The following is a 22500-nucleotide window of genomic DNA, read 5'->3' on the forward strand; positions in this document are numbered from 1 at the left end:
AATTATATTAAAACTAATACTGCAACAAAAGTGTTATTTTTATTAGTCCCTTTGCTGCTGAGGGAGCTCATTGCATCAGTACCCTTAGGGGCATTATCAGGCTAACAAACTAGCCTTCAGTCATGATTTAGCTTAGCTCCACTAGCCTCTCAACCCGGCTACTCGCCTCCACTCAAACAGATCCCCTCCTCCATTTACAAGGCCCTTCAGTAGCTGGCTGGTTGCTAGACAATGTGCTTGGTTATGTAAAGACCCTCCTGCACACAAAAGCCAATGCTGGCGCCTGTTATGTGCAGCTCTTCAGAGCCCCAGGTCAGTTAGCAGAAGAGCTCTGGCGCTAACACTCCAAGTTAAAAACGTTTGCTCTTCAATGTGTTTACGGAAAGGAGAGGAAAGGACCAATGAATTATCTTCTACTTCCTAATTTCACTTCCCCTCAACTTCCAAACCCCACTTGGCTAAGGTTAAACAACTCCCTTGTTGACCTGAGGGTTGTATTAAAGGGTTGAATTAAGAAATGTGAGTGTTTGTATGTATGCATACATGTGTACATACTCACTCACTGCATATTCTTATCGCCTGGTTCTTACATAACTCACATATTTTCGCTATCATATCCATACAATGGCAACCCTGAATTTTGAAATGTTATTCCAAATGTCAAATTTCAAAGAATTAGCTAAGCCCCCTTTAAGACATGCATCTCAGTCCCACGTCTGAATAAGCACCCAGAGTTACTTTTAAAAGTCACAAGGTAAAACTTCCATCCCAGCTCAAGTCTGAATTAAATGCCGTCACATTCATACAAAGTTAAAACAGGCACATAAAGAAATTCACTTCGTGTTTGCCTTATTAAGAGTAGAGTACTGTAATAAAATGTATCTCTTACTTATCATCTCTTTTCTCATTAAGAAAATAAAAAGTGACATATTTTTTACAAATAAGTATGAACTGCTTACCAGGTTGGTCTGTGAAACTATACCTATATTTCTGCATGTTCGGGTTGTCGGGTTAATGGTAGGTTATCCTTAATTCTGGCTCATTCAGAGAAGGGAAACCAACTTGCGTGTGTGTGTGTGCGCAGGTGACAACAGACAGCAGGAGCCCTCCAGCAAATGACATGGTGGTAAGCCACACACCACTAGTCAGCCCTGATGGCCAACCAGCAGGGGAAGAAGTACTGAGGTAAAGTGTGTGTGTGTGTGTGTGTGTGTGTGTGTGTGTGTGTGTGTGTGTGTGTGTGTGTGTGTGTGTGTGTGTGTGTGTGTGTGTGTGTGTGTGTGTGTGTGTGTGTGTGTGGGTTCAATTTAAAGACACAGAAATACATACAGATCCCATTGATGTTTGTACTCTCATAACATGCTGCCTGTGAGTGATCAGGTATGGCATGGAACCACATAAACATGCCCAAACCCTAACTGTGTGAAATTATAGTAACATTTTGGTTTAACTAAAAAAATGCAGTTTTTCTGAGTTTAAAAAACAATGTGCATAATATATGATTGAGGAAATTTGCGAATGTGACAAATTGTTTTTGAGTAGAACTTCTTTCTGACATGTTATAGACCAAGACAAGTTTCACTGATACCCCTTTATCACTGGCCAACAATCCCCTAACACCCACTAACATCTGGCTATTGTCTGCAGTGGGAAAGGTTACAATCCACATTCACTCCCGGGCTCCAGCTCTGATCAGCATGATGGAAACGGCATCCGAGACACGCTAATTTTCGCTCCTTTTCCAGTGTGATGCTTTGACATGCATCGCATCCGATGCTAACTTCTGTCTACTTGGCCACAATTCTGTCCATCTCAGCCCAAGCCCTGCTCAGACACTGTTCCAAATTAGTCGGCATCAAGTTTAAAAGAGACTGAATAATACCCCTTTCACACTGAACAAAAAACACACTTGCAACGACTAACATCTCTGGCTTTTGTTTGCAGTGGGAAAAGTTACAATCGGTATTCACGGGTATTTATCAGCTCCAGCTGTGATCCGCAGTGACGGAAATCTATCGAAATGGTCTATTGGTTATTTAAACGGGTTTACCCGTGTTAAAAAACCTGCATATAAATGCAACTTTTTGTGAAAAAAAGGCTATTAGCGCGACCACAGATGTCCAGTTTCCATCACTGCCGATCGGACACGTGACTACTGCAGTGTAATTTGTCCCGGGAAAATATACCGATTGTAACCTGGGAAAAGACTGATATCGCCTCCGTTGGTAGCTGTCATCTCAGACACAAATTCCATCTGTCTCCACCCAAGCAGCGCTCGGACATCAAATAAGTCGGCACAGAGTTTGATAGATAGATAGATAGATAGATAGACAGATGGATAGATAGAGACATCAAGTGAATGTACAGCAGAGTTTACAGTTTCATGCAATGTATCGGAAAGCTGTATCAGAAAAAGTTAACACCTGTGTATCACCTATTTTTAGCGTGTTTAAAACTGAGCAGCTCCACTAGAGGTATTGGGGTTAAGGGCCTTGCTTAAGGGCACCTAAGTGGCAGTAAAGAGGGAGGGGCAAGGTTTATCCCGTCAGTCTGGGGATTTAACAGAAGACTTTCCGGTCCTGGTCAAGCTCGCTTATCCACCTTTAGGCCACCACTGCACCCCTAGTAGATATTATCTGAAAGGAAAACTGCAAAGTGTTAGCTGTGCAACAAGCACATAAAATCCACATTTCCAAAAGCTAAATCTCTCTTCATAAAAAATTAAATTTGGCAAGTTGCCCACTAATCTATGAGCTATTGGCACATGAGAGTGCACACAAAATTTTCCCGTGTTTATCTTAGGTGAATTAACAGTGAATTGTGTGCAAATATTATGTATTCAAGCCATTAATTTCCAATGCAACAAGAGACAGTACATGTTTTACAGAGTTGTGTCCCTGAAATAAAACAAAGACAAAGTTATGTTTAGGCAACCTGAGGTGAACCTGGACCACAGTGAACTCCTAATGTGAGTTTATTCCGAATAAGGTCTTTTTCTGAATATAGCATTTTCCGATTAAGACGTGGATTATTCCAGTATTATTCAGGTTTTAGAGCCATTCTTTGGACATGTATATAGCGCATTCGGAATATGCGTCTCAATCTGGGTTTTTACCGCAGTTTACGGCCTCTTGCCTTTTTTACGGCTTATGGTCAGCTCTGTGCGTTGCTATGGTTTCTGTACACAAACCAACCAGCCAACAGTTTGCAAGGCTGCAGACCCAATAAGGAGAAACACAGCTACTTTTAAACATTATCAAAGACTTGTATATCAACAGCTTTTTGGATATGCGCAAACATCGCTACGCCGACCTTTTTAAGAAGTTGGCCGAAGGAATGAAAGAGGGACGCTGCGTTTGCACAGTCCAACAAGTCCGCTGCTGCTGGTAAACTTTGAAAAAATCCCGTTTTGCATGGCTACATGTAAACGGGAATATTAGGTGAATATTCACTTTCATTAGCCATGTAAACAGCTTTGTCGGAATATCGTCTTTTTCTGAATTAGGGCAAAAACTGGAATATTATCTGCATGTAAACATAGTCACTGTGACACCCAATCACCCTCACACAAACTCAGTCTGACAAGCTGGAGCATGTGTGACAGAGCTCGTTGGTTGGAAACAGACATCCCTCTGCCCCGAGGCTCTGCTCTATCCCACAGGAAGCTGGAGTGTGAGCTGGGACACACAAGACGAGGGAGGAAGGGAGGGGGGGAGCAACCACAAGACCCTAACTCACCACCAACTGGAACTACATGTGAAGGGATCTGATCCCTTGCTGATCAGTTTATTTGCAATTATACATTGATTTGTCAGTGCTATTTAAGTTTCTTATATGATCATTGCAAGAAAACATTGCACATAAAAGTGGGAGATCTGTATGAAGGTCAAAGATCCCTGGCTTGCGATATCAGGTGTGGGCCAGGGTTCACAGAACCATCAGGACTGCGCTGTCATTATTTATTTGGCTCCAATGACGACCCTTTAAAGCCTCAGTGCTGATCAAATGCATCACTTTTAAGCAGAGATTAAAGGGGGGAACAAACATTTTGCGATGGGGAAACATCAACTTATTAAGAAACGTCAGCATTCTTGGAGGAAAAGTTACATTTTGTGATCATTTGATTTTGTAGCCAAACTCATTCAACAATGTCGCTGCTTCCTCCCCTGTCTACCAGGATTGAAAGACAGGGTGGGCTTAGCCCCCAGGCTATGCAAAACTTTCCCTTGCAAAATCTTACTTACAAATGTTACACTAATGTTAGCTTTCAGATACATCAAAGCTGCATTGGGGGAACTTACTTAGGCCAGACTGTGTTCCTGCTGAGTTCTTCTGTAGGCCATTTTTGCATTCTTTATCATGTAAGCTGTTGATAAGGATCCTATTTAATAGGGGTGGGAATCTCATGGCACCTCACGATTCGATTCCGATTCAGAGGCCAACGATTCGATTCTAAACCGATTATCGATGCATCTCGATGCAACAATTTTTTTATGTACATTTCCATGTGTGATTTAAAAAAAATATACATACAGTATCAATCTGAATTTGCTACTCAGTTTGCTAATCACTTCCTAGACAAAGCAGCTGGACAAAGCTTAGATTTTGACATATACAGTATTTGTCACACACAAGTTTTAATGAAATGTTTTGTCTACTGAGGTTTTTATTTTGTAGTCATTCCATGCTTAAGCCTTAAACATGCTTGTGAAAGTCACCTCTCACAGTAATCTTCCATGTCAGAGGCTCAGTCATGTTTAAAGGTGGATAATTGGCTTCTTAGAACATGAAACATGAGGTGGTCAGATGTAATGTGATAAAGTAGATGAACAGCCTATATGTGTTTTGCCTAATTATTTTATGTATGTTTTACTAGATCATGTGTATATATACAAAATTTAATTATTTTTTTCTTTTGGCCATTTTTTTTCTCCACTCTTGCCTAAACTCTAAGTTGTTGTCCATTATCCCATCCTCTTTCAGTCACTCTGTTTTCTGATTTGTACCTGTCTGGAGACAGTAGTCTTTTTATTTAAATTTTTTATGGATTATTAACTTATCAGAATCGATAATCGAATCGTTCTAGAGAGAATCGCGATGCATCTCAGAATCGATTATTTTTCCCACCAATACTATTTAAAGTAGCTACTGTCCTGATGGCGGAGTAATAAAAGTTTACGATTACTATGTATGTATGTATGTATGTATGTATGTATGTATGTATGTATGGCCTAGCCTACATTTAGGCAACATCTAAATACTAATTTACTACAGCCAATGAATGCAGAAAGTTAAGTTGGTCAAAATATAGCATATATAATAAATATCATGAAATAATTTAGTTTAAGCTATGCCTTAGTGCCTAGACCTGCCAACAAATGCCTGTTAGAAGAAAACAAAACACCCCACACTTTTCTATCCCTGTAAACCAGTGGTTCTCAAACTTTTTGACATCAAGGACCCCCAAACTGACAGAAACTAGACCATGGACCCCCATTTGATTAGATTTTGTCCCCATCTGATAGGATTTTTGCTTTTAGATGTTTTATTACAGAAAGTCTATGAAAGCCATGGCCAAAATAGTCATGTATTCTGTCATTGTGTTAATTATGGATGGAATTATAGTGAAAAGAAATGATTTCGCTTTTTGCTAGCTGCCCTGTGAAACTCCTGCTTCTCTCTCTCTCTCTTCTAAAATAGCTGCCGGTATCCATCTGCTCAATGAATTGAAGGATATACCGGTACAATAACAGTGACACTATGACATTTAGTTTTCTGTGACAACATTCTATGGGGACTGATATTGTTTAAAATACTATAGAGATAGCAGGCTATATTAATGGCAAAGAATAGAGAGCTTCGGATAGCTAACTAAGTTAGTTATTTCTTGTACAGTATTTCACTCATTCACTCTTGCTAGACTATTGTTTTCCATAGCCAATTAAAATATCCCTTTATCTTTACCTCAAGTAAACTTAGCTAAAGTTAAGCAACTAAAAGTCATTAACAACAACTTACAATTTCACTCTGTATCACTCACTGTGTGTGCAGTACATACAGTCTGTGGTGCAGTAGCACGTTCTGACCAAAGATTCGCGACGAGGCGAGATGGAACTTGCAGCTACTTGCAACGGACCGGTCTGATACGTTCTGAAAGCTGCCAGTTTACACCAATGAGATGAGACGGTGTATCATCTTCATAGCCATTGACTCTTTGTACTTCTGTCTAACTTTCGCACCGGCCTTTTTGTTGCTGGATTATTATTTGTTGTTTCTAAATATGAATTTGGATAACGTTAGTGATAGTGAGATGCTTGCTACATTTGCACACTGTTTATTTCTCTGATTTACTGCTTTGTTTTAATGTCACCTGGTGCACTCTCTCTTCAGTCACTCTCTACCTTGCTTGTTGAGCCTCCGTCTCTGCCTTTTCCACCAGCTGACAGTTCGTGAAATATAAATAAAACAGACTGCAGTGCACAATGATACAAACAGATGAATGGTGAGGGAAGATTGATTTAATGTAGTGAGTGATACAGAGTGCACTGTAAAAAAAGAATAATATGTATAAATATATATTAGGGCTTAGGAACATTTTGGTGTAGCTTCAGCCCTCCTAAAATAGGCCTAACGACGTCCCTGGTGTGTCACCTGAAAATTGTTAGATTCTTTGAGAATAATGAAATGAGGGTGCCTGGGTAGCTCACCATGTAGAGCATGCGCCCATGTACAAAGGCCCAGTCCTCGCCACAGCGGCCGCGGTTTCGGTTACAACCTGCAGCCCTTTGCTGCACGTCATCCCCCTCTCTCCCCTTTCATGTCTAAGCTGTCCTATCGTATAAAGGCCTAAAATGCATAATGAAATAAAAAGCAATGCGGTTTTACAGTCCAAACTACAGTTTAGGACTTGAAGACTTACTTAAAGAAACAGCTCAACATTTGGGGAAATGAGCTTATCTGCAAGAAAGCGTTCTTGCGGAATTTTAGACGCTTTCTTGAAGAGAATTAGATGGGAAGATTGATCCCACTCTCACACCTGTGCTGTAAATATGAAGCTGTCGACTAACTTAGCTTAGCACAAAGATAGAAACGGGGAAACAGCTAGTTCTGGTTCTGTCCAAAGGTAACAAAACCCACCTATATCAGCACCTCTAAAGCTGACAAATTAACATGTATTTTGTTTGTTTAATGTGTAAAACAACAATGAATAGTTTTACTGGGGTTTCTGTGCCAAGCTATTTCTTGGCTAGAATCAGTTGCCAGGCAACTAGCAAAGACTCCAGAAAGTTACTAGTCCCAGCCAAAAAATAGTTGGGTATATAACAAATTCATTTATAGAAAAGAAAAAGTAAAAAAAAAGGCACTTGAAGTTCCATAAGCATACGTTACTTAAAGCGAGACTGTGACTTTTGAAGGAGAAATAACACGTTCTTGCTCTTACAAAAAGTAATTAATTAGCAACCTTGTCCAATTCAATTCACTCTTTGCACACGTTACACATACACTTTAAATTGCTTAACAATTCTGAGTCAGTTTATGGACCCTTCTCTAGTTACTACATTTTATATTTAGGCTACCATTATATCAGAATGACTTGTGGGCATTGTAGCAGCTGTTCAGCAAACATATTGGTTTGCTTGAATGATGCTTTAAATTTGACATGTGTAAAGTGAATGTTTTTATGCAGTGTTCTTTATGCAGAGTAGTTAAACATTTGCACCAATGAAATTACAGTACCGGACACAAGCTTGGACCCAAAGGTTAAGATAATCACTTCCTTCTTTGCACAATATCCACATCTGGGACCCTTCGCCCACTATACGCCAAAGCACATGCACGCAACACTTAACATTCACGTAGACAAATAGACACGCACAAGTGTTCACCACATATCTGCTCCACAGCTGCATGAGAAGACCAGAGTTGATAAATGAGTGGGATCCTGTGGGTTTCAGTGTTTGAAACTTTGAACATCCAGCGATTGTTCTGTCTAGCATAACAAATTTACGTTCATATCCCAAATGAAGTGTTCCTTTCACCACACTGAGAACTCAAAAGACAGTATGTATCTGTCAGTCTGTCATGAAAAAACAAGGCTTTTAATACACTACAGGTGCTCGCTAATAAGGGCCAATAAATGTGCCACAGCAGAACAACTGCCTGTCCCGTCCTGAATAAAAATAACTGGAACAGAGTGATGGACAAAGGGGGTTTAACTGCTGGGGAAACAATCAGCAGTCGGGAAAGTCCAAGAAAGTCACAACCTGCTGTGGAGTCGTCACATTTAGGGGGAACTGAAATGAGACTGTATGGTTTTGTGCTCATGCAGAGACAGAGATTGCCACAGTTGTAGGACCTCACATTAAAAGTTGGGCCTTTTGCCGGGTTACTACCAACGGAAGCAACATTAGAATAAATGTTATTATGCGTATTGCTTTTTTAAGCTTACATGTCCTGATTGATCTCTATTAAGTTGTGTATTTGTTAGTGCTGTCAAAATGAACGCAATAATAATGAGTTAACGCAAATTCCTTTTACCGCCACTCATTTTTTTGCACGCACTGTTAAGGCTTGCATGTGATTTGGGCCTCGGGCCACTCCGTAGTTTGGGAAATCAGGAAGCAATGCAGCAGTACCGCACATACATGCACCCTCTACGGCTTTGGAGGTTAAACCTGATCCTGAATCACAAATAAAAGGCTCTTTTAAGAGCAATACACTTAATCTGAAGAGAGACTTCCCGTTCGGTGTAACAGGCTTTATTACTTACATTTTGAACTAAATTAATGATCATTAAAATGCAGCTCAAGACCCCAAAAAAGGAAAACAAACCTCCTTGAGTATAAATGGAAAAGAAAGAAAAGGGTCTTTTGAATGGCAAGTTGAGTTTCAAAGCCCTTCCAGATGATTCTCTCGACAAGACTTAAGTTATTTGCATGTACTGTCCATGTGAACTGAGTTACCACCGGAGTACGTCACGTCTATGGACTATGGACAATCTGCAATTAATCGCAATTAAATATTTCTATCGATAGACAGCCCTAGTAATCGTGTACTCTATTGTGTATTCCGAAGTCAGTATTTCACTACAAGCCCAGGTGCTTTAACAAAGAGCAATTAACACATCAAACAACTACAAAAACTCATAAAGTAGTCAGAAGATTGGTCGATCAGGTCAGGTATACACTTACAAGAACAATTTTGATTTCTGAAGTTTGGTAAACTTTCAAAAAATGTGTTTGTAGATCAAGTGTATTTCATTTTTAATGGGGCCGCAACTAACAATTATTAACAATTATCAGTTACTCTACCCAGTACTTCGGTACTATCGATTAATACATTAGAGCATTTCCCATCATGCATTGGGCGAAAGACAGAGAACCAGCCTGTACAGGTCGCCAGTCGAACACACAGTGCTGTGCTACTGTGTGAAAAGTAACAAAGTGAGTGTGGATCCCTGTTGACCCTCTGTGTATTCAGAGTCTGGTCCCATAAGCCCGGCATAAATGCCCAGCATGGTACCTCGATCCTCCCCGCAGTCCAAAGACCAAAAGACTCACTCTCACAGCCTCTTTCTTTCACTGTACGCTGCCCTCTTTCTGTCTCTCTCCGACACTCACAGAAAGACCATATTTCTCCCCCACCAGTTACTTGTTCCGTTGTCCCACGCTCTCCTCAGACTTCTGCTGGCAGGTGCGTTACTGTGTGAGCCCCTGTCCTACAGGCTGATCCCGCTCTGCACCCCCTGGCATGAGGACAGTGATGACGACAAGAAGAGCATCAAGGAGAAAGAAGTACAGGAGGAGAAGAAGGAGGAGGAGAGGACAACAGCTCTGGACCTGAAAAAACAACAGCTGCAACAGCCGCATTGTCATTCCAACATTTGTTTCATGCTGAGTGCAGCAGCAGGTCAGTTGAAGGCATGGGAACAACAGAACTGTCGCAGTGTTGAATCCTTAGCCCAAAGGACAGGTTTAATATTGTTTAGAGCCGCAACAATTAGGTCATTATTCAATTAGCAGATCGACTGAAAATTAATCAAATGATCTTTTAGTCATTTTGTCAATATCTGGTGTTTAATGATTTTCTTTGTCATACATGACAGCAAACAAATGTTTTTTTTTGAAGATGTTACCATGGGCTGTGAGAACTCTTAACAGGCTTTCTGTTAACTATTTGGGGCATTTTATAGACAAAATGATTAACCAATAATGAAAATAACTATTTGTAGCCCTAGAACTTTTTCCCCACCACTTACAGTATATTCAAATAGTTTAGGAAAGGATCTCTTTACGGTCAATTTAGACAGGAGGAACAATCACATCAACATATTGTGGACCTGTCCCTTAAGTGAGCTGAATTTTGCAAAATTCTAAACTGAGATTTGGGCATTTGGAAACCAAACATGTAAGGTCATTGATCATTTTTAAATCAGTCTTTACATTCTCTCCAAACATGCTGAAACTTTGAGGTAAGCGTAACCATTCCTCTCAAACAGAAGTTCTCCTCAGTGGCACAGTCGCGGTGTGAAACCCACCACAGCCATCACGCCGGCATCCATCCAGTCACAACATGTAGGTGAGCCATTTCTCCGGGTCTTCTCCAGGAGAAATGACGTGCAGGGAGCTTTGTGTGTGGCCAACAACAGTGGTTACTGATGCTAAAGAAACAACAAGCTGTCTAAAGATTTTAACCTCAAGAACAAGTGTTAAACCAACAGCTGTGTTGCCACGTCACTTCACTCCTCTGAAATTTGACTATAAGATGAAGATTTACATGTCTTTGCCTTGCTTTGTCTGTCAAAGCTATCATTCTACAAAGTTATCATTATTATGAGCTTCTAGGATGTTCACACACTCTTCTCAGCATAACGCTATAAATATAATATACTGTATGTGGCTTTTTAACCTTGGGCTGCTCTTATACATGGGAGGCCATGTTTCACCACACACATTTTAACCATGTGTGTCTTAGAGTCCTTCTTTACTGGCTCTTTTTGTTAGTTATTGGCTACCAGGAAATGAAGGCCCTCCTCATGTAATTAATGGGCACAATAATGTAATTGAGGAGTGGTCTGCAGTCTGCTGCAAATAGAACCAGATTTCCCACGGCCCGAGAAATTCAGTTGTTCTGATCACTTACAGTGGGGTCAGTGCCCGTACCAAGACCTAGCTCGCCCCCACACAGCTACCCAGACCCTCTTTTCTTTCTCTTGTAAATAAAGACTTAATGGTTTACAAGCCTTCCAATAACCGTAATACCTTCAGAGCGAATTAGCTCACAGAGCAGCCAGACGCACTGGCTGGAATAAACCAAAACTGCTGGGAGGAAGAAATACACCCACATGCATTTCTTTTCTTTATAAAGCAGAGTTTCTATGTTTTAACTTCAAGGATAACATGCATGTTGTGATTAAAGCCATGACAAAAAAATTAAGATAAATGATCCCTCCTCATACTAAATAACTACTTGTTTACTTCCTTCTGGCCTCTTATTGTTGTAGTGGGTATGCGAGTGTGCGTGCGTGCGTGCGTGTGTGTGTGTGTGTGGTTTAAGTTAAAATCTTTGCTATGCTGCGAGGCTGATTTACATGCTGCTGATGTCATCCCTTCGCTGTGTATTCAGTCATGCACTGTTACTGTTACTCCCTGTTTTTCTAAACTTAGAGAAACGTGTATGAGTGCAACACAACAACATGAGGAAGAACTCAAAACTAGTTTATAATGTTTGAGGCAACAAGGTGTTTCACTTGTTACATTTAAAATTAAACAATTAAAATTCAAGTTAGAAATACATTTTTAGTACCACAGGATTCTTTCTACATTTGACTTTTTATTATATGTAATGTTAAGCTGACACCACCACGAGCGGCTTCTTTTCCAGCCCTGAATCTCCACCGTGGAACTGCCTGATAGCTGGTTGTTGAGTGAGTTACTCTCCTTCATTCTAAACATCACGGAATCTATTCGAAGGCTAGATGTGGGCCCGGATCTTTCTCATGCTGAGCAAAACAAACAGTCACTGCTGGCATGAAATACAGAGGAGACAGAATTATGTCTTATCTGATCCACGTTCTTGGGTAGAGATGGGAATTGTTTCTGGAGTACAAACTACTTCTTGGGGGGGAAATCAGTTTGCGCCTAGAATTTCTTTAAACTTGATTTAAAGTGTCATTTTAAAAAAAGAACAGAATTCTTTATGAGATAAACCATCTAAAACATTGAAAGTGGTGGTTGCTCAATAAGCAACAGAAAAAGTCAGTCAGTGTAGTTAAGTCAGGCAGGGCAGGGCCAGGCAGTCAGTTAGCCAGTCAGCACGGTTGAGTTGTAAATGTGTTCCAGCAGGAAAAGCCAAGCTTCAGAGCAAGGCGAGCAGTCTGGAGTCGGCAACTTTCCCCTGCTCCAGCTAGCGCACCGCCCTCTCTGCAGCCCACCCAAGAAGCAGCCCATGGGCATAAATTTGAGAGCCTGACTCGCTGCGGATTTAAAACAATCTGCATGTCTCTCTCTCTCTCTCTCTCTCTCTCTCTCTCTCTCTCTCTCTCTCTCTCTCTCCCTCCTCCACACTCACTATGAAATGTTTCTCTCGTTCACCCTTTACTCTCTTTTGCCCTTCTTTCCTTTCCAACAAATTCCACTGTTAATGAAAATAGAAAGCTCTTTCTCAATGTGTGCCAATAATATTATTTTTCTAAAGACCTAATTAAGTTTGCAAATATGCAGCAAATGCACAGGAACTGTATTTTTCTGTGTTACTGTATTATCTTCATGAGGAATTCTTCATCTCTACTGTAAAAGAGACAGCAGCAAATCTTTGTTGAAACAAAGTTAATTACATCTCACAAACTTCCAATAGTTTATTGTTTCCTGAAGGGAATTATTTTCTCAATAATAGCTTCAACACAGAGTTAGACTGCTAGTTTCCATTTACGTTTTATGGCACCGGACCACAGGGAACATAACTGTAAACAATATTTGATGCTACAGAAGAAAACATCCAGTCAGTTCACTTCAATTTAGGCTATCACATAACCAACAAAACAAGCACACCACATCAATTTAGTTAATCACGTGCTGCAGAGCTCTTCAGCCTAAATGAGTTTGGTTTGGCCGCAGATGCTTCTCTTTGACGGAGGATTTATCATCGTTTCTGCTACAAAAACAATCAGATGTTACTTTTGAATTAAAATGAAGGTGCACAGTTTTATCTGAGTCATCAGTGAGAGTCTGCACCTTTCGACACAAAGCCTGAAGTCTGATCAAAGTGCTCTGCAGGCCAAATGTCATGTCAAATCTGCCGTAGTAAATATGAGGCAGTTTGACTAAGGGTGCAGTTACCTTCGACCCACAGCAGATTCATGTCAGTGTATCGGTGACGGCTCTGCCTGCATTTGGCTTGCTGTGGTAGTAAGTCATGTGCCTGTGTCACTGTGCTACGTCCATGCATGTGGACTGACTTCCTGTTATGGCATCTGATCTGGTTAACGTGGCATCAGCAAGCCACTGTAGCTTCTCACAACTGTCACTTACTTACAGAGCAGGGAAACGGGAATAGAAAAAGACGCAAGAAGCCGAGCAGCAGAGGAGGAGGAGAGAGAATGGGAATGAGGAGGGAGATTTATTCAGAACTGGAAACATTTGGAGGAGAAGAAAATACAAAGAAAAAGAAGCTTCATCTTTTATTGTGGTTTTAGAAGGCTGACCACACTATTCTTTTCTCATGAACATGCAGTACGAGGCGAATGCGGTGTGCGTCATCCATTGTTTAAGTTTGAGTTCTGACTCTATAAACCTGGAACACATTGCGATTTGCTTCATTTTACTTCAAAATATAAACAAGTGGGTGTATGCACCTGAGCTCCATTTACTCGCTCTTTAAAATCTGAAATAGCTTTTTACACAAATCTTATGGAAAGTTTACACAGCTGAGAATATGCTGTCTCGCACATTTTATCTTGGAAATTTTGGAATTGCTTGATCTATCCTTCACAAGATCTTTACAGGTACAGCATCACCCCACTGCCCAGTCTCCTAGTACCAAATCTCGACTGAAATGTGTCCTTAACACCAAGTATCGAACACTTGTCAAACATCTAAAGTTGGAATTGAATGTTCGGACATATTTGTAGACTTGTTTACCTTTTCTTTGATATTTCCTGATCTAGTTCTATCAGTTGAGTGAAAGAACATGTTTATATTTCCAAAACTAAGCTATTGAAAATGATTGCTTTCCTATCAGTACTGAAATTCAGGTATAGTATTGGCACTGATTTAAAAAAAAAAAGACAAATTATAATCAGCCCCAATAGGCACTCACTGCTGGTGCCGACTGGTGCTGCGTCAAATATCAAGAAGCTCTCAGTCCTCGTGTGCAGCTGCATCGTTGTGCATATCTAACATCTAAACGTAAAACATGCTGCACACCACTAGATGAGTGATCACAAATATCTGCGTTACTTTATAGATTAAAATGCCTAGATACTTGCTGTGTACATTAAAAAGAGTGTGTGTGGTATGTGGAATTGCAAGTTGCACAAGAACACCTGCCAAGCCAAGGATCTTCTGATGTTATCTCATCTCAGATAACAGACTTGTTGTCCAGAAGGCTCATCACAGACACACGCAACATGGATATGCCTCTGCAATTCAAGTTAGCATCTGCCTCTGTCTCTCTCTCGCTTCATAGAAGTCGGAAATAATTATTCCAGCAGTTAAATGTTATAGCTCATCACATAAAACGGCGCTGGGAAATTTAGTGGCTTAGATACAAACTAAGGAGGAGTAATCTACACCTCTCTACTTAAAAGTTCAAATGAGGGATCGCAGTTGTGTTAGAGACGGAAGAAAAAGAAAGCATCTTTAATCTGGAGCAGGGTTTCATCCAGATGTTTCTTTATGTTGAACTCAAAAGGCTTCAAATGATATCACATCAAAACTCTCAGGATGACCCTCCCTGGCTGACAGCATAAGGGAAACACTAGTCTTATTGGTGGACGTCAGAGAGACGCAGGAGGTGAGGAGAGTGAGTGTCAAGACACTTGCGTTGTAATTACACTGATGATGGCAGCACCCAAATGCACCGTGGCTATGGCAACCTGGTAAAATAACAAAACACCGCCCCCTCTTCACTTTCTGCCTGCCGACAGGACAGCACACCGTGAGTCATCAGCGGCTGAGAACACACACATTGAAACACACACACGGCCAAAGACAAGTGGACAGCCAATCTTGCAAGAATATAAATACTCTGCATGCACGAACACATACCTGCAAACAACTAATTAATGTTGTTTTCACTTGCAGTTTAAAGCTTTGATTTACTTTTATAAAACAACTGAAAAAATCCCAGGATCTTTTTTTTCTCTGCCTCCTCCACAGATGTGGGTAATGTTTCGCCTTTGTCATCTACAGTCAACTACCATGTCTCAAAGAAAAGCCAACCACAAGCCCATTGTAACAAACGCAGTTAAAGTAACAGTGAGAAATGAGTAAATATCAGTGTGGGTTGTTGTTGCATGTGAGAGCAATTCACAATCTCTCCTGGTTCCTATTAGCACTAGTTTGATTTCTAATATCAACCACATGAGATGGTAGTTAACAGTCAGCATGCCTAACTGCTTTTACACATGCACACACACAAACTTATCAAAAACCACCACCCTCATTCAAAGAAGGAGGAGGGCGGGACGATGGGGAAGGGAACGACTCCGCCTCTTACTGTCATCAGCAATGCTTAAATCTGTATAACACACACATATTCCCACAGGCACACACAAAAACCCTGCATTTACTGTAAAATCCAAGCTGCCTGCTGTGCCACATGTGACTTGATCTTTGACAGGGCCACCTTGCACTGTTGCTCAGTGGTTGGCCTGTGTGTACTGAGTACTGGGTTTGATCCCCGGTCTTGGCCTTTCTGTGTGGAGTTTGCATGTTCCCCCATGTGTTTGCGTGGGTTAGTGCTCCGGTTTCCTCCCACTACCAAAAACATGTATGTTAGGTTAGTACTCCTGTCAGTGCCCCCTAAACCAAAAAGGCGCTGGCTAAATAAGTGGAGTTGGTCCCCGGGCGCCCCACAGCTGCCCTGACCCATCTTATGTAGCCTAAAAGATGGGTTAAATGTATCAATACAGATACTGCTTATCGATACTGATACTTATTAATACTCTTATCGATACTACTCTCTATCATTTGGTGCAAAAAATAAAGACATGAAAAAAGTTATTTTATATTTAATTTTTTGCAGAAGTAAGTTAAATTGTTTCCCTGAGTTTCCTGTATATATAATGAGGGAGGAGCAATTGCTACAATTATGAGCAATATGAAAGTAGTTTTATCTGGTTGAACAGCTGATTATCTTGTCACTAAAATGAGAATAGCTGGTCCACCTTAATGTCAGACACCTTATAGCTGTTACACACCAACCAGACGGCCGACCGTCGGCAGAAAAGGCAGTCAGACTGATCAGTCGGGTCCCCGAGGTCCAAAAAAATGCCTCAAAACACACTGAGGCGACGCCGACTTGAGTGTATGCACTGCGCGTGCGCTAAACGTAATATGTCTCCATAGCAGCAGGCGGCGCTTCTCTGTATCGTTTCCCAGAAAATGAAAACCAGCAGCTGATAGGACGAACGCGTCACGTGGATCTTTTTTTCTCCAGAAATTCACAGCCAGACTGTCATGGCGGCTTGTTCAGAATACGATCTCATATTGTACTAAAATAGTTCACCGAAACGTGTTTCTGAAAACATTTCTGAATCTGTCTTCATTTCAGATCGACAAAGTTCGGTTTAAAAGATTTTCGTCAGATTTTGAGAGGCTCATCCACTCGCCATTTCCGGGTGAGTCCCGACTGCCCTGTCTCCGACTGAGCATGTCAGGTCGGCCAAAATGAAGGCCGACGGCTCCTCCGACGGACGATTGCACGGAACACACCGAACAGACTCGAGTCACTGACCTCGCCAGACTGTCCGACGGCCGATAATCGGGTTGGTGTGTCAGGGCCCTTAAGCGTCACAGGACGTTGTGGGCCCTTTATGTATTGAGGAAGAAAGTAAGTGTTAGGGTGTGGGGATCAGCAACCATGTCTCCCTCAAAATACACATGTATACTACTAATTTGCCATATACATTTTTAGAGAAAACGGATCTGCTACTTGGATTAGGTTCCGTGGCAATGTTTGTTTGATTGAGGGAAGTGCTACGTTTTTTACAACATTGAATTTGTAGTGAGGTGTTTGGGGTCGGAGACCGGAGTTGGCATCATGAATTAAGTTTGGACAACACAAGTTTGCTGATCAAGGTTTATAATTTATAGTATTTATTTATTAATTAAATATTAATAAAGTAAACCTGGCATTTCTTGGGAGACAGGGTTTAAGGTCAGGGTGGTGGATGGGAATGTAGATCATCTAACATTCATGCGGAAGACTGGCGTTAACCTCTTATTACAGACTATTACTGCATTTTTTTTAATTTATTCAAACCATAACCAGCATCCTTCCCCTACCTTAATTAAGTGTTTTAGTTGCCTAACCCAAACTGAACCTTATACACTATTTGCCGTAACCACAATCTTCTGCTAACCTTAACACCACCGAATCAGAATGATCGCAGAATCATCCAACATCAATGTTCCCTCATTAAAGGGTTGTTTATGGCATGTCCTGACTGTTGCCAATTCTCAGGTGAAGAACAAAGATTACAACTAACTAAAACACATGAACAATAATTTTTCTACTGGTTTGGACTAATTATCTCTGTAGAACAATTTGTCTGATACGCCTTCTAATGGGTGACTGGATGATTTTCAGAATATTCCCCATGACTGCAACATTTCCCCTTTCTATTATCTGTGCCCTTTGGCTAATGTGAGTCAAGCTTTTTTAAAGTGGCTAATGCTTCTGCCCTTTGGTGTCATTCATTCTCATTTCAGCATCATTTCATGTGTTCAATGTTACATGTCTAGAAAGAGGGATTCTCATTGGTGCAATCGGACCTCATGCAACTATTTTGGACAGTGAAGACAGAATACTGGCACATAATAGCTGTGGTTTCACGTTGTGATATTCCGATGGTTCCCATGGGATAAAGTTTGGCTCAATTATAACCAAAACCAACAACCAACGACCAGAATCAACTCACTGGTCTTAGTGAACAATGTCCATGAATGACGACACACAATGTGAGTAAAGCCTTGCAGCAGTTTGAAAACAACACAAACTCTATCCGATGAACCAAAATAACCTTCAAATACCAGACCCTGACACCGGTGAACTGTGGAAGCCTTGAAGTAGGGGAGGAAAACTAAAAGATGAGAAGAGAAAAGGGTAGCAGGGGAGAAAAGACAGAGAAAGAGAGTTTGATTTGTGTGTGTGTGTGTGTGTGTGTGTGTGTGTGTGTGTGTGTGTGTGTGTGTGTGTGTGTGTGTGTGTGTGTCTTTGCTTATGTGTCCTTTGGAGCATCCCCAGGCCTGTCTACTCTGTTCTCTCAGCGGCTGAAGCTGATCTGCTCCGCACTGTGAGCCTACATGGTTTTAGCCAGGGCCGGCACAGACAGACAGCTGCTATTAAACCCTGATTGTTTCAGGTTCACAGGGTGTGAAAGGGTCTGATTGAGGGGCTGTGATCCCAGTGAGGGTGGTCTTTCTCCCCCTCTCTCCCTCCCCCCCTCTTACCTCCCTCTCACTGGAAGATGGGAGGAGAGTGTTGGGGAAGAGGATTGGTGAGGAGGAGGGGGGGGGATTGCAGGCATCACGTGACACATGTTTCTTGCTGAGCGGACCAAAATGGAATCTGGACAAAAACACACCACTTGTTGCTGCCTGCCTCTTGGTACCAGTGTGTCATGTAGGCAGCCAACGCACATAAATGAAACAACGTCATTAATATCAGAGAGACTTACGAGGAGTCTAGATATGTTATATTCCAGATCTGGCTATAACTAACGGGAGAATTAATTCATCCCACTAAATCCAATAGTATTCAGCCTGATAGATACTTATCAGTTCTCTGATATGGTTGTGATAAACCACATCAGTCCTCTCCTTTGACTGGATAGGGGGACAGTTGTTTCCTGTATGGTCTATTTGTTTAAGAGCATTCCCATTAAGGAGCCTTTTGGCCTTAACACACTTGATAAAGACCAGGGACGGTGAGGAAGCTCCCCTGCAGAGCTTTTCACACGACATGGCCAAAGGACAAGTGCACTTTCCTCCTTCGAAACTCTCCCCCGTCTCAACCTTGAGAAGGGCCCGAGTGCTTCTCTGTAAAAAGCTGAATCCCTGCTGTTTACATTATTATATTTTCGGTTTTCCTGTAATCAAACAAAATGTCTGAGGTGTTTACAAGCTTGTTTTCCAGCACACACAAGACAGTTCTCATCACACGGAAACTTTCACAAAAATGTTTCACAAAACATAACCTCCTGCCCAATGTAATCAATTGAAACAAAAAATAATAGAACAATTATTTGGTACACAATCCACAATTTCACTTAAAACGTTCCAAATAAATTATTGTCTTTCCCTCTCATGTTTTTGGAGATCTAAAGGCCCCTTGTGGCTTACAAATACACTCTCTCCATGTGTATGTGAGTGTGTCTGTTCAAATACTGTTTAGGGAGGTTGTGAGTTTGTGTGCTGAGCACTTCTCACTGTCACTTTGGAATAAATAAGTGTTTGGCTGTTCTATTGAGTCCAGTGTTGACGCTCTCCAGCCCAGGGCCACTACATAAAGACCAGCAGCCTAATCTTCCCACATTAGCAGCTACAGTCACCTCATATAATTAGATTAGATTCAATAATCTATCTCAGATTAGATATGGATTACGGGAGGCTTCAATGCATGTTTATTTTAGCCAAAAGAAAACCCAAAATGCAACAAAATATTCAGCCAGCTTTTGCCAGCGCTTTATCACTCCTGCAGCCTCACACAGAGCTCTGTGATGATGTTGTTTTGTGGGTGTCCTGACAGAAACTCACATTTGGAAAAGATATCGGCACCTCAAGTATTTCAGGTTACAAGAAACAGCTGTTTTTGGATGGCCCTGCGATCCTCGGCTGTGCCAGATGATTTTAAACCGTGCTTGTAGTCTGACCCCTAAAAAAGCACTCCCCCCAAGAGATCAACGTATACATGCAGGAAAATGTACATTGTTTATGTCTAAACTCGTTCGTGCCAGTATGTTGTCCAAAGACAGGACCAACGCTATTCTGCGATGAGGAGGAATGAATCCACAAAAACCGGCGTATCACAGTGGCTGAACACATTTTGCTCGGTTAGTTGAAATATTATGCAACTCAATTACTGAAATGTAGAGTGTACAGGAAGAATAAACCAGCTAGCCTTATTAATTTAAGTCAACGTGTAAAAGTCACGCACAATCACCTGAAGAGATAAAGCCACAATAGGACGTACTAAACCTACACTAATAACATAATAACACAACTGCAAATTGTTTGACCACTTCAGAAAGTACGACAGTGATTATTATAGTAGTGCCGAATAATTAAACACAACGTTCCAACCACGAATACACTCGTAATTAGCCATTTCAATGGTCGCCTGTGATTTGAAAAGCGAATATGAATCATCAGCACTACTTACCTCAGGTTAATGCAGGAACACTCAGCATGAAACTTTTTGACTTGATTCCCAGAGTCCTTGGAAGAGCTCAGTGTCCAAGGACTGCGAAAGGCTGAATTCCCCGTAAAGCCTCCCTTCTCTCTCTCTTTCTCTCGACTTTCTGGCAAGACGCACTCGGATGGAGATGACTGAATTCTTCACAGAAACCGACACTTTATCCTGTTTCAGACGTGCTTTTCCATAGCTTTTTACTTCAGAGTCACTTTACGCAAACGGTGACAAAATTGAACCCCATGTTCGGGCTATGGAGTCCCTCAAAGCGCCCTGGAGTTTGTTGCACAGCCAATGCGGGAATGCGCACCCCCTTCTCCTCCCTCCCTTTCTCCACAGTCTGGACCACCCCGAAACAGGAAGTTCACTTTTTGTTTTTCTTAAAAAAGGACCATGCTGCCTCAGTTTTCCCCTCACTACACTGCACTACAGATTATCCACCAGGCTGTTATATGTTCAATTCCTCGCCCTTTTTCTTTCTGAGTAGGCTAAATACAAGTATTGCTTTTATATCGATATATATATAGTTAAGTTATATAAAGACATTACAGCATGCATATGTTTATAAAATAATTGTATGGACATGACTGTGTCTATATAAAGTGCGTTCCTATCTAGTAATTGGGATAATCTATCTATAAATGTTTTTGTTTACTTTAATGGTGTAACTTCATAGCAGTATGCTCGAGCAGCGTGTGTGGCTGGCTACGTGTGGGGATGCTGCAGATTGCTGCGCCTTGCCAGTAAAATCCACCACAAAACCTGGACTGGAGTTCAGTCTGCAGCTCAGGACCTGTGACACAGGCAGAGGTGGGAGAAATACTCAGATCAAGTAGAAATACCACAGTGTAGAAATACTCTGGTACAAATAAAAGGCATGCATTTCCAAATTGTAAAGGTACAAAAGTATCAGACCAAAAGTGAAAGTACTCATTCAGCAAAATGGACCGCATTTCTGAATAATGCTTTATATATATATATATTTATATATATATATATATATATATATATATATATATATATATATATATATATATATATATATATATATATATATATAATTAATATTATATAATTATACACATATATAATACATATATTATAATATTGTATTATAATTATTGAGGCATTACTGTGTAGGCTACATCACTCTAATGTTGCAGCTGGTAAAGGTGGGGCTTATTTGAATAGCTTTCTGGCCTACTGCTGTGAATTTGCCCCAGAGGATCGATAAAGTATTATCTCGATACATCATAATTATATTTTGAATTGTTAATTTAAATCTGCAACGTAACTAAAGTTGTCAGTTAAATGTAGTCCAATATTTCTCTCTGAAATGTAGTGAAGTAGAGGCATGAAGCAGCAGAAAATGGAAATAGTACAAGCAACTCAAAATTGTACTTAAGTAGGCTATGGTACTAGAGTACCGGAAAATGTACTTAGTTACTTATTTCTGTTTTACATAGAGAACATATGCAATACACAAAACAGATTATTACAGAGAATTTGCACCACTAAAACAGGTCTTGCATTTGCAATAGCGTGGCCTTGTGTCAAAATATAGTTCTAACACCTGCACTATTTCAGTCAAAAGTGTTCTTATGGTGCATACGTATATATGTGTGCTTAATTAAATTATAACATACAATCATATTTGACATAGAGAACCTGGGGCCAGTTAGCATTGTTCCAGCACTGGAGAATTAATTGGTTTCCCAGTCTCTGTTTACATACTGTATAATGACGCAGCCATATGTAGTCTGCTGTGTGCACTGTACTTAATGGGAACAGTGTACACACACAATGTACAGAGATTGGAGGGTCAGTATGAGCCGAGCATAAAGTCTGCCTCATCCAACCATGCTT

General features: G+C 40.9%; 1 protein-coding gene across 1 annotated transcript in view; it reads right to left on the bottom strand.

The window, feature by feature from the left end:
• Positions 1–20967, bottom strand: part of gli1 (GLI family zinc finger 1) — a 58406-nt gene extending 37439 nt beyond the window's left edge. Inside the window, exon 1 of the mRNA XM_078248906.1 lies at positions 20605–20967. The gene's annotated coding sequence lies outside the window, so the exon portion shown is untranslated. The remainder of the gene's footprint in view (positions 1–20604) is intronic.
• Between the last annotated feature and the right edge of the window lie 1533 nt (positions 20968–22500).

The sequence above is a fragment of the Sander vitreus genome, chromosome 4 (assembly GCF_031162955.1).
Source record: "Sander vitreus isolate 19-12246 chromosome 4, sanVit1, whole genome shotgun sequence".
In the NCBI taxonomy this organism is placed as follows: Eukaryota; Metazoa; Chordata; class Actinopteri; order Perciformes; family Percidae; genus Sander; species Sander vitreus.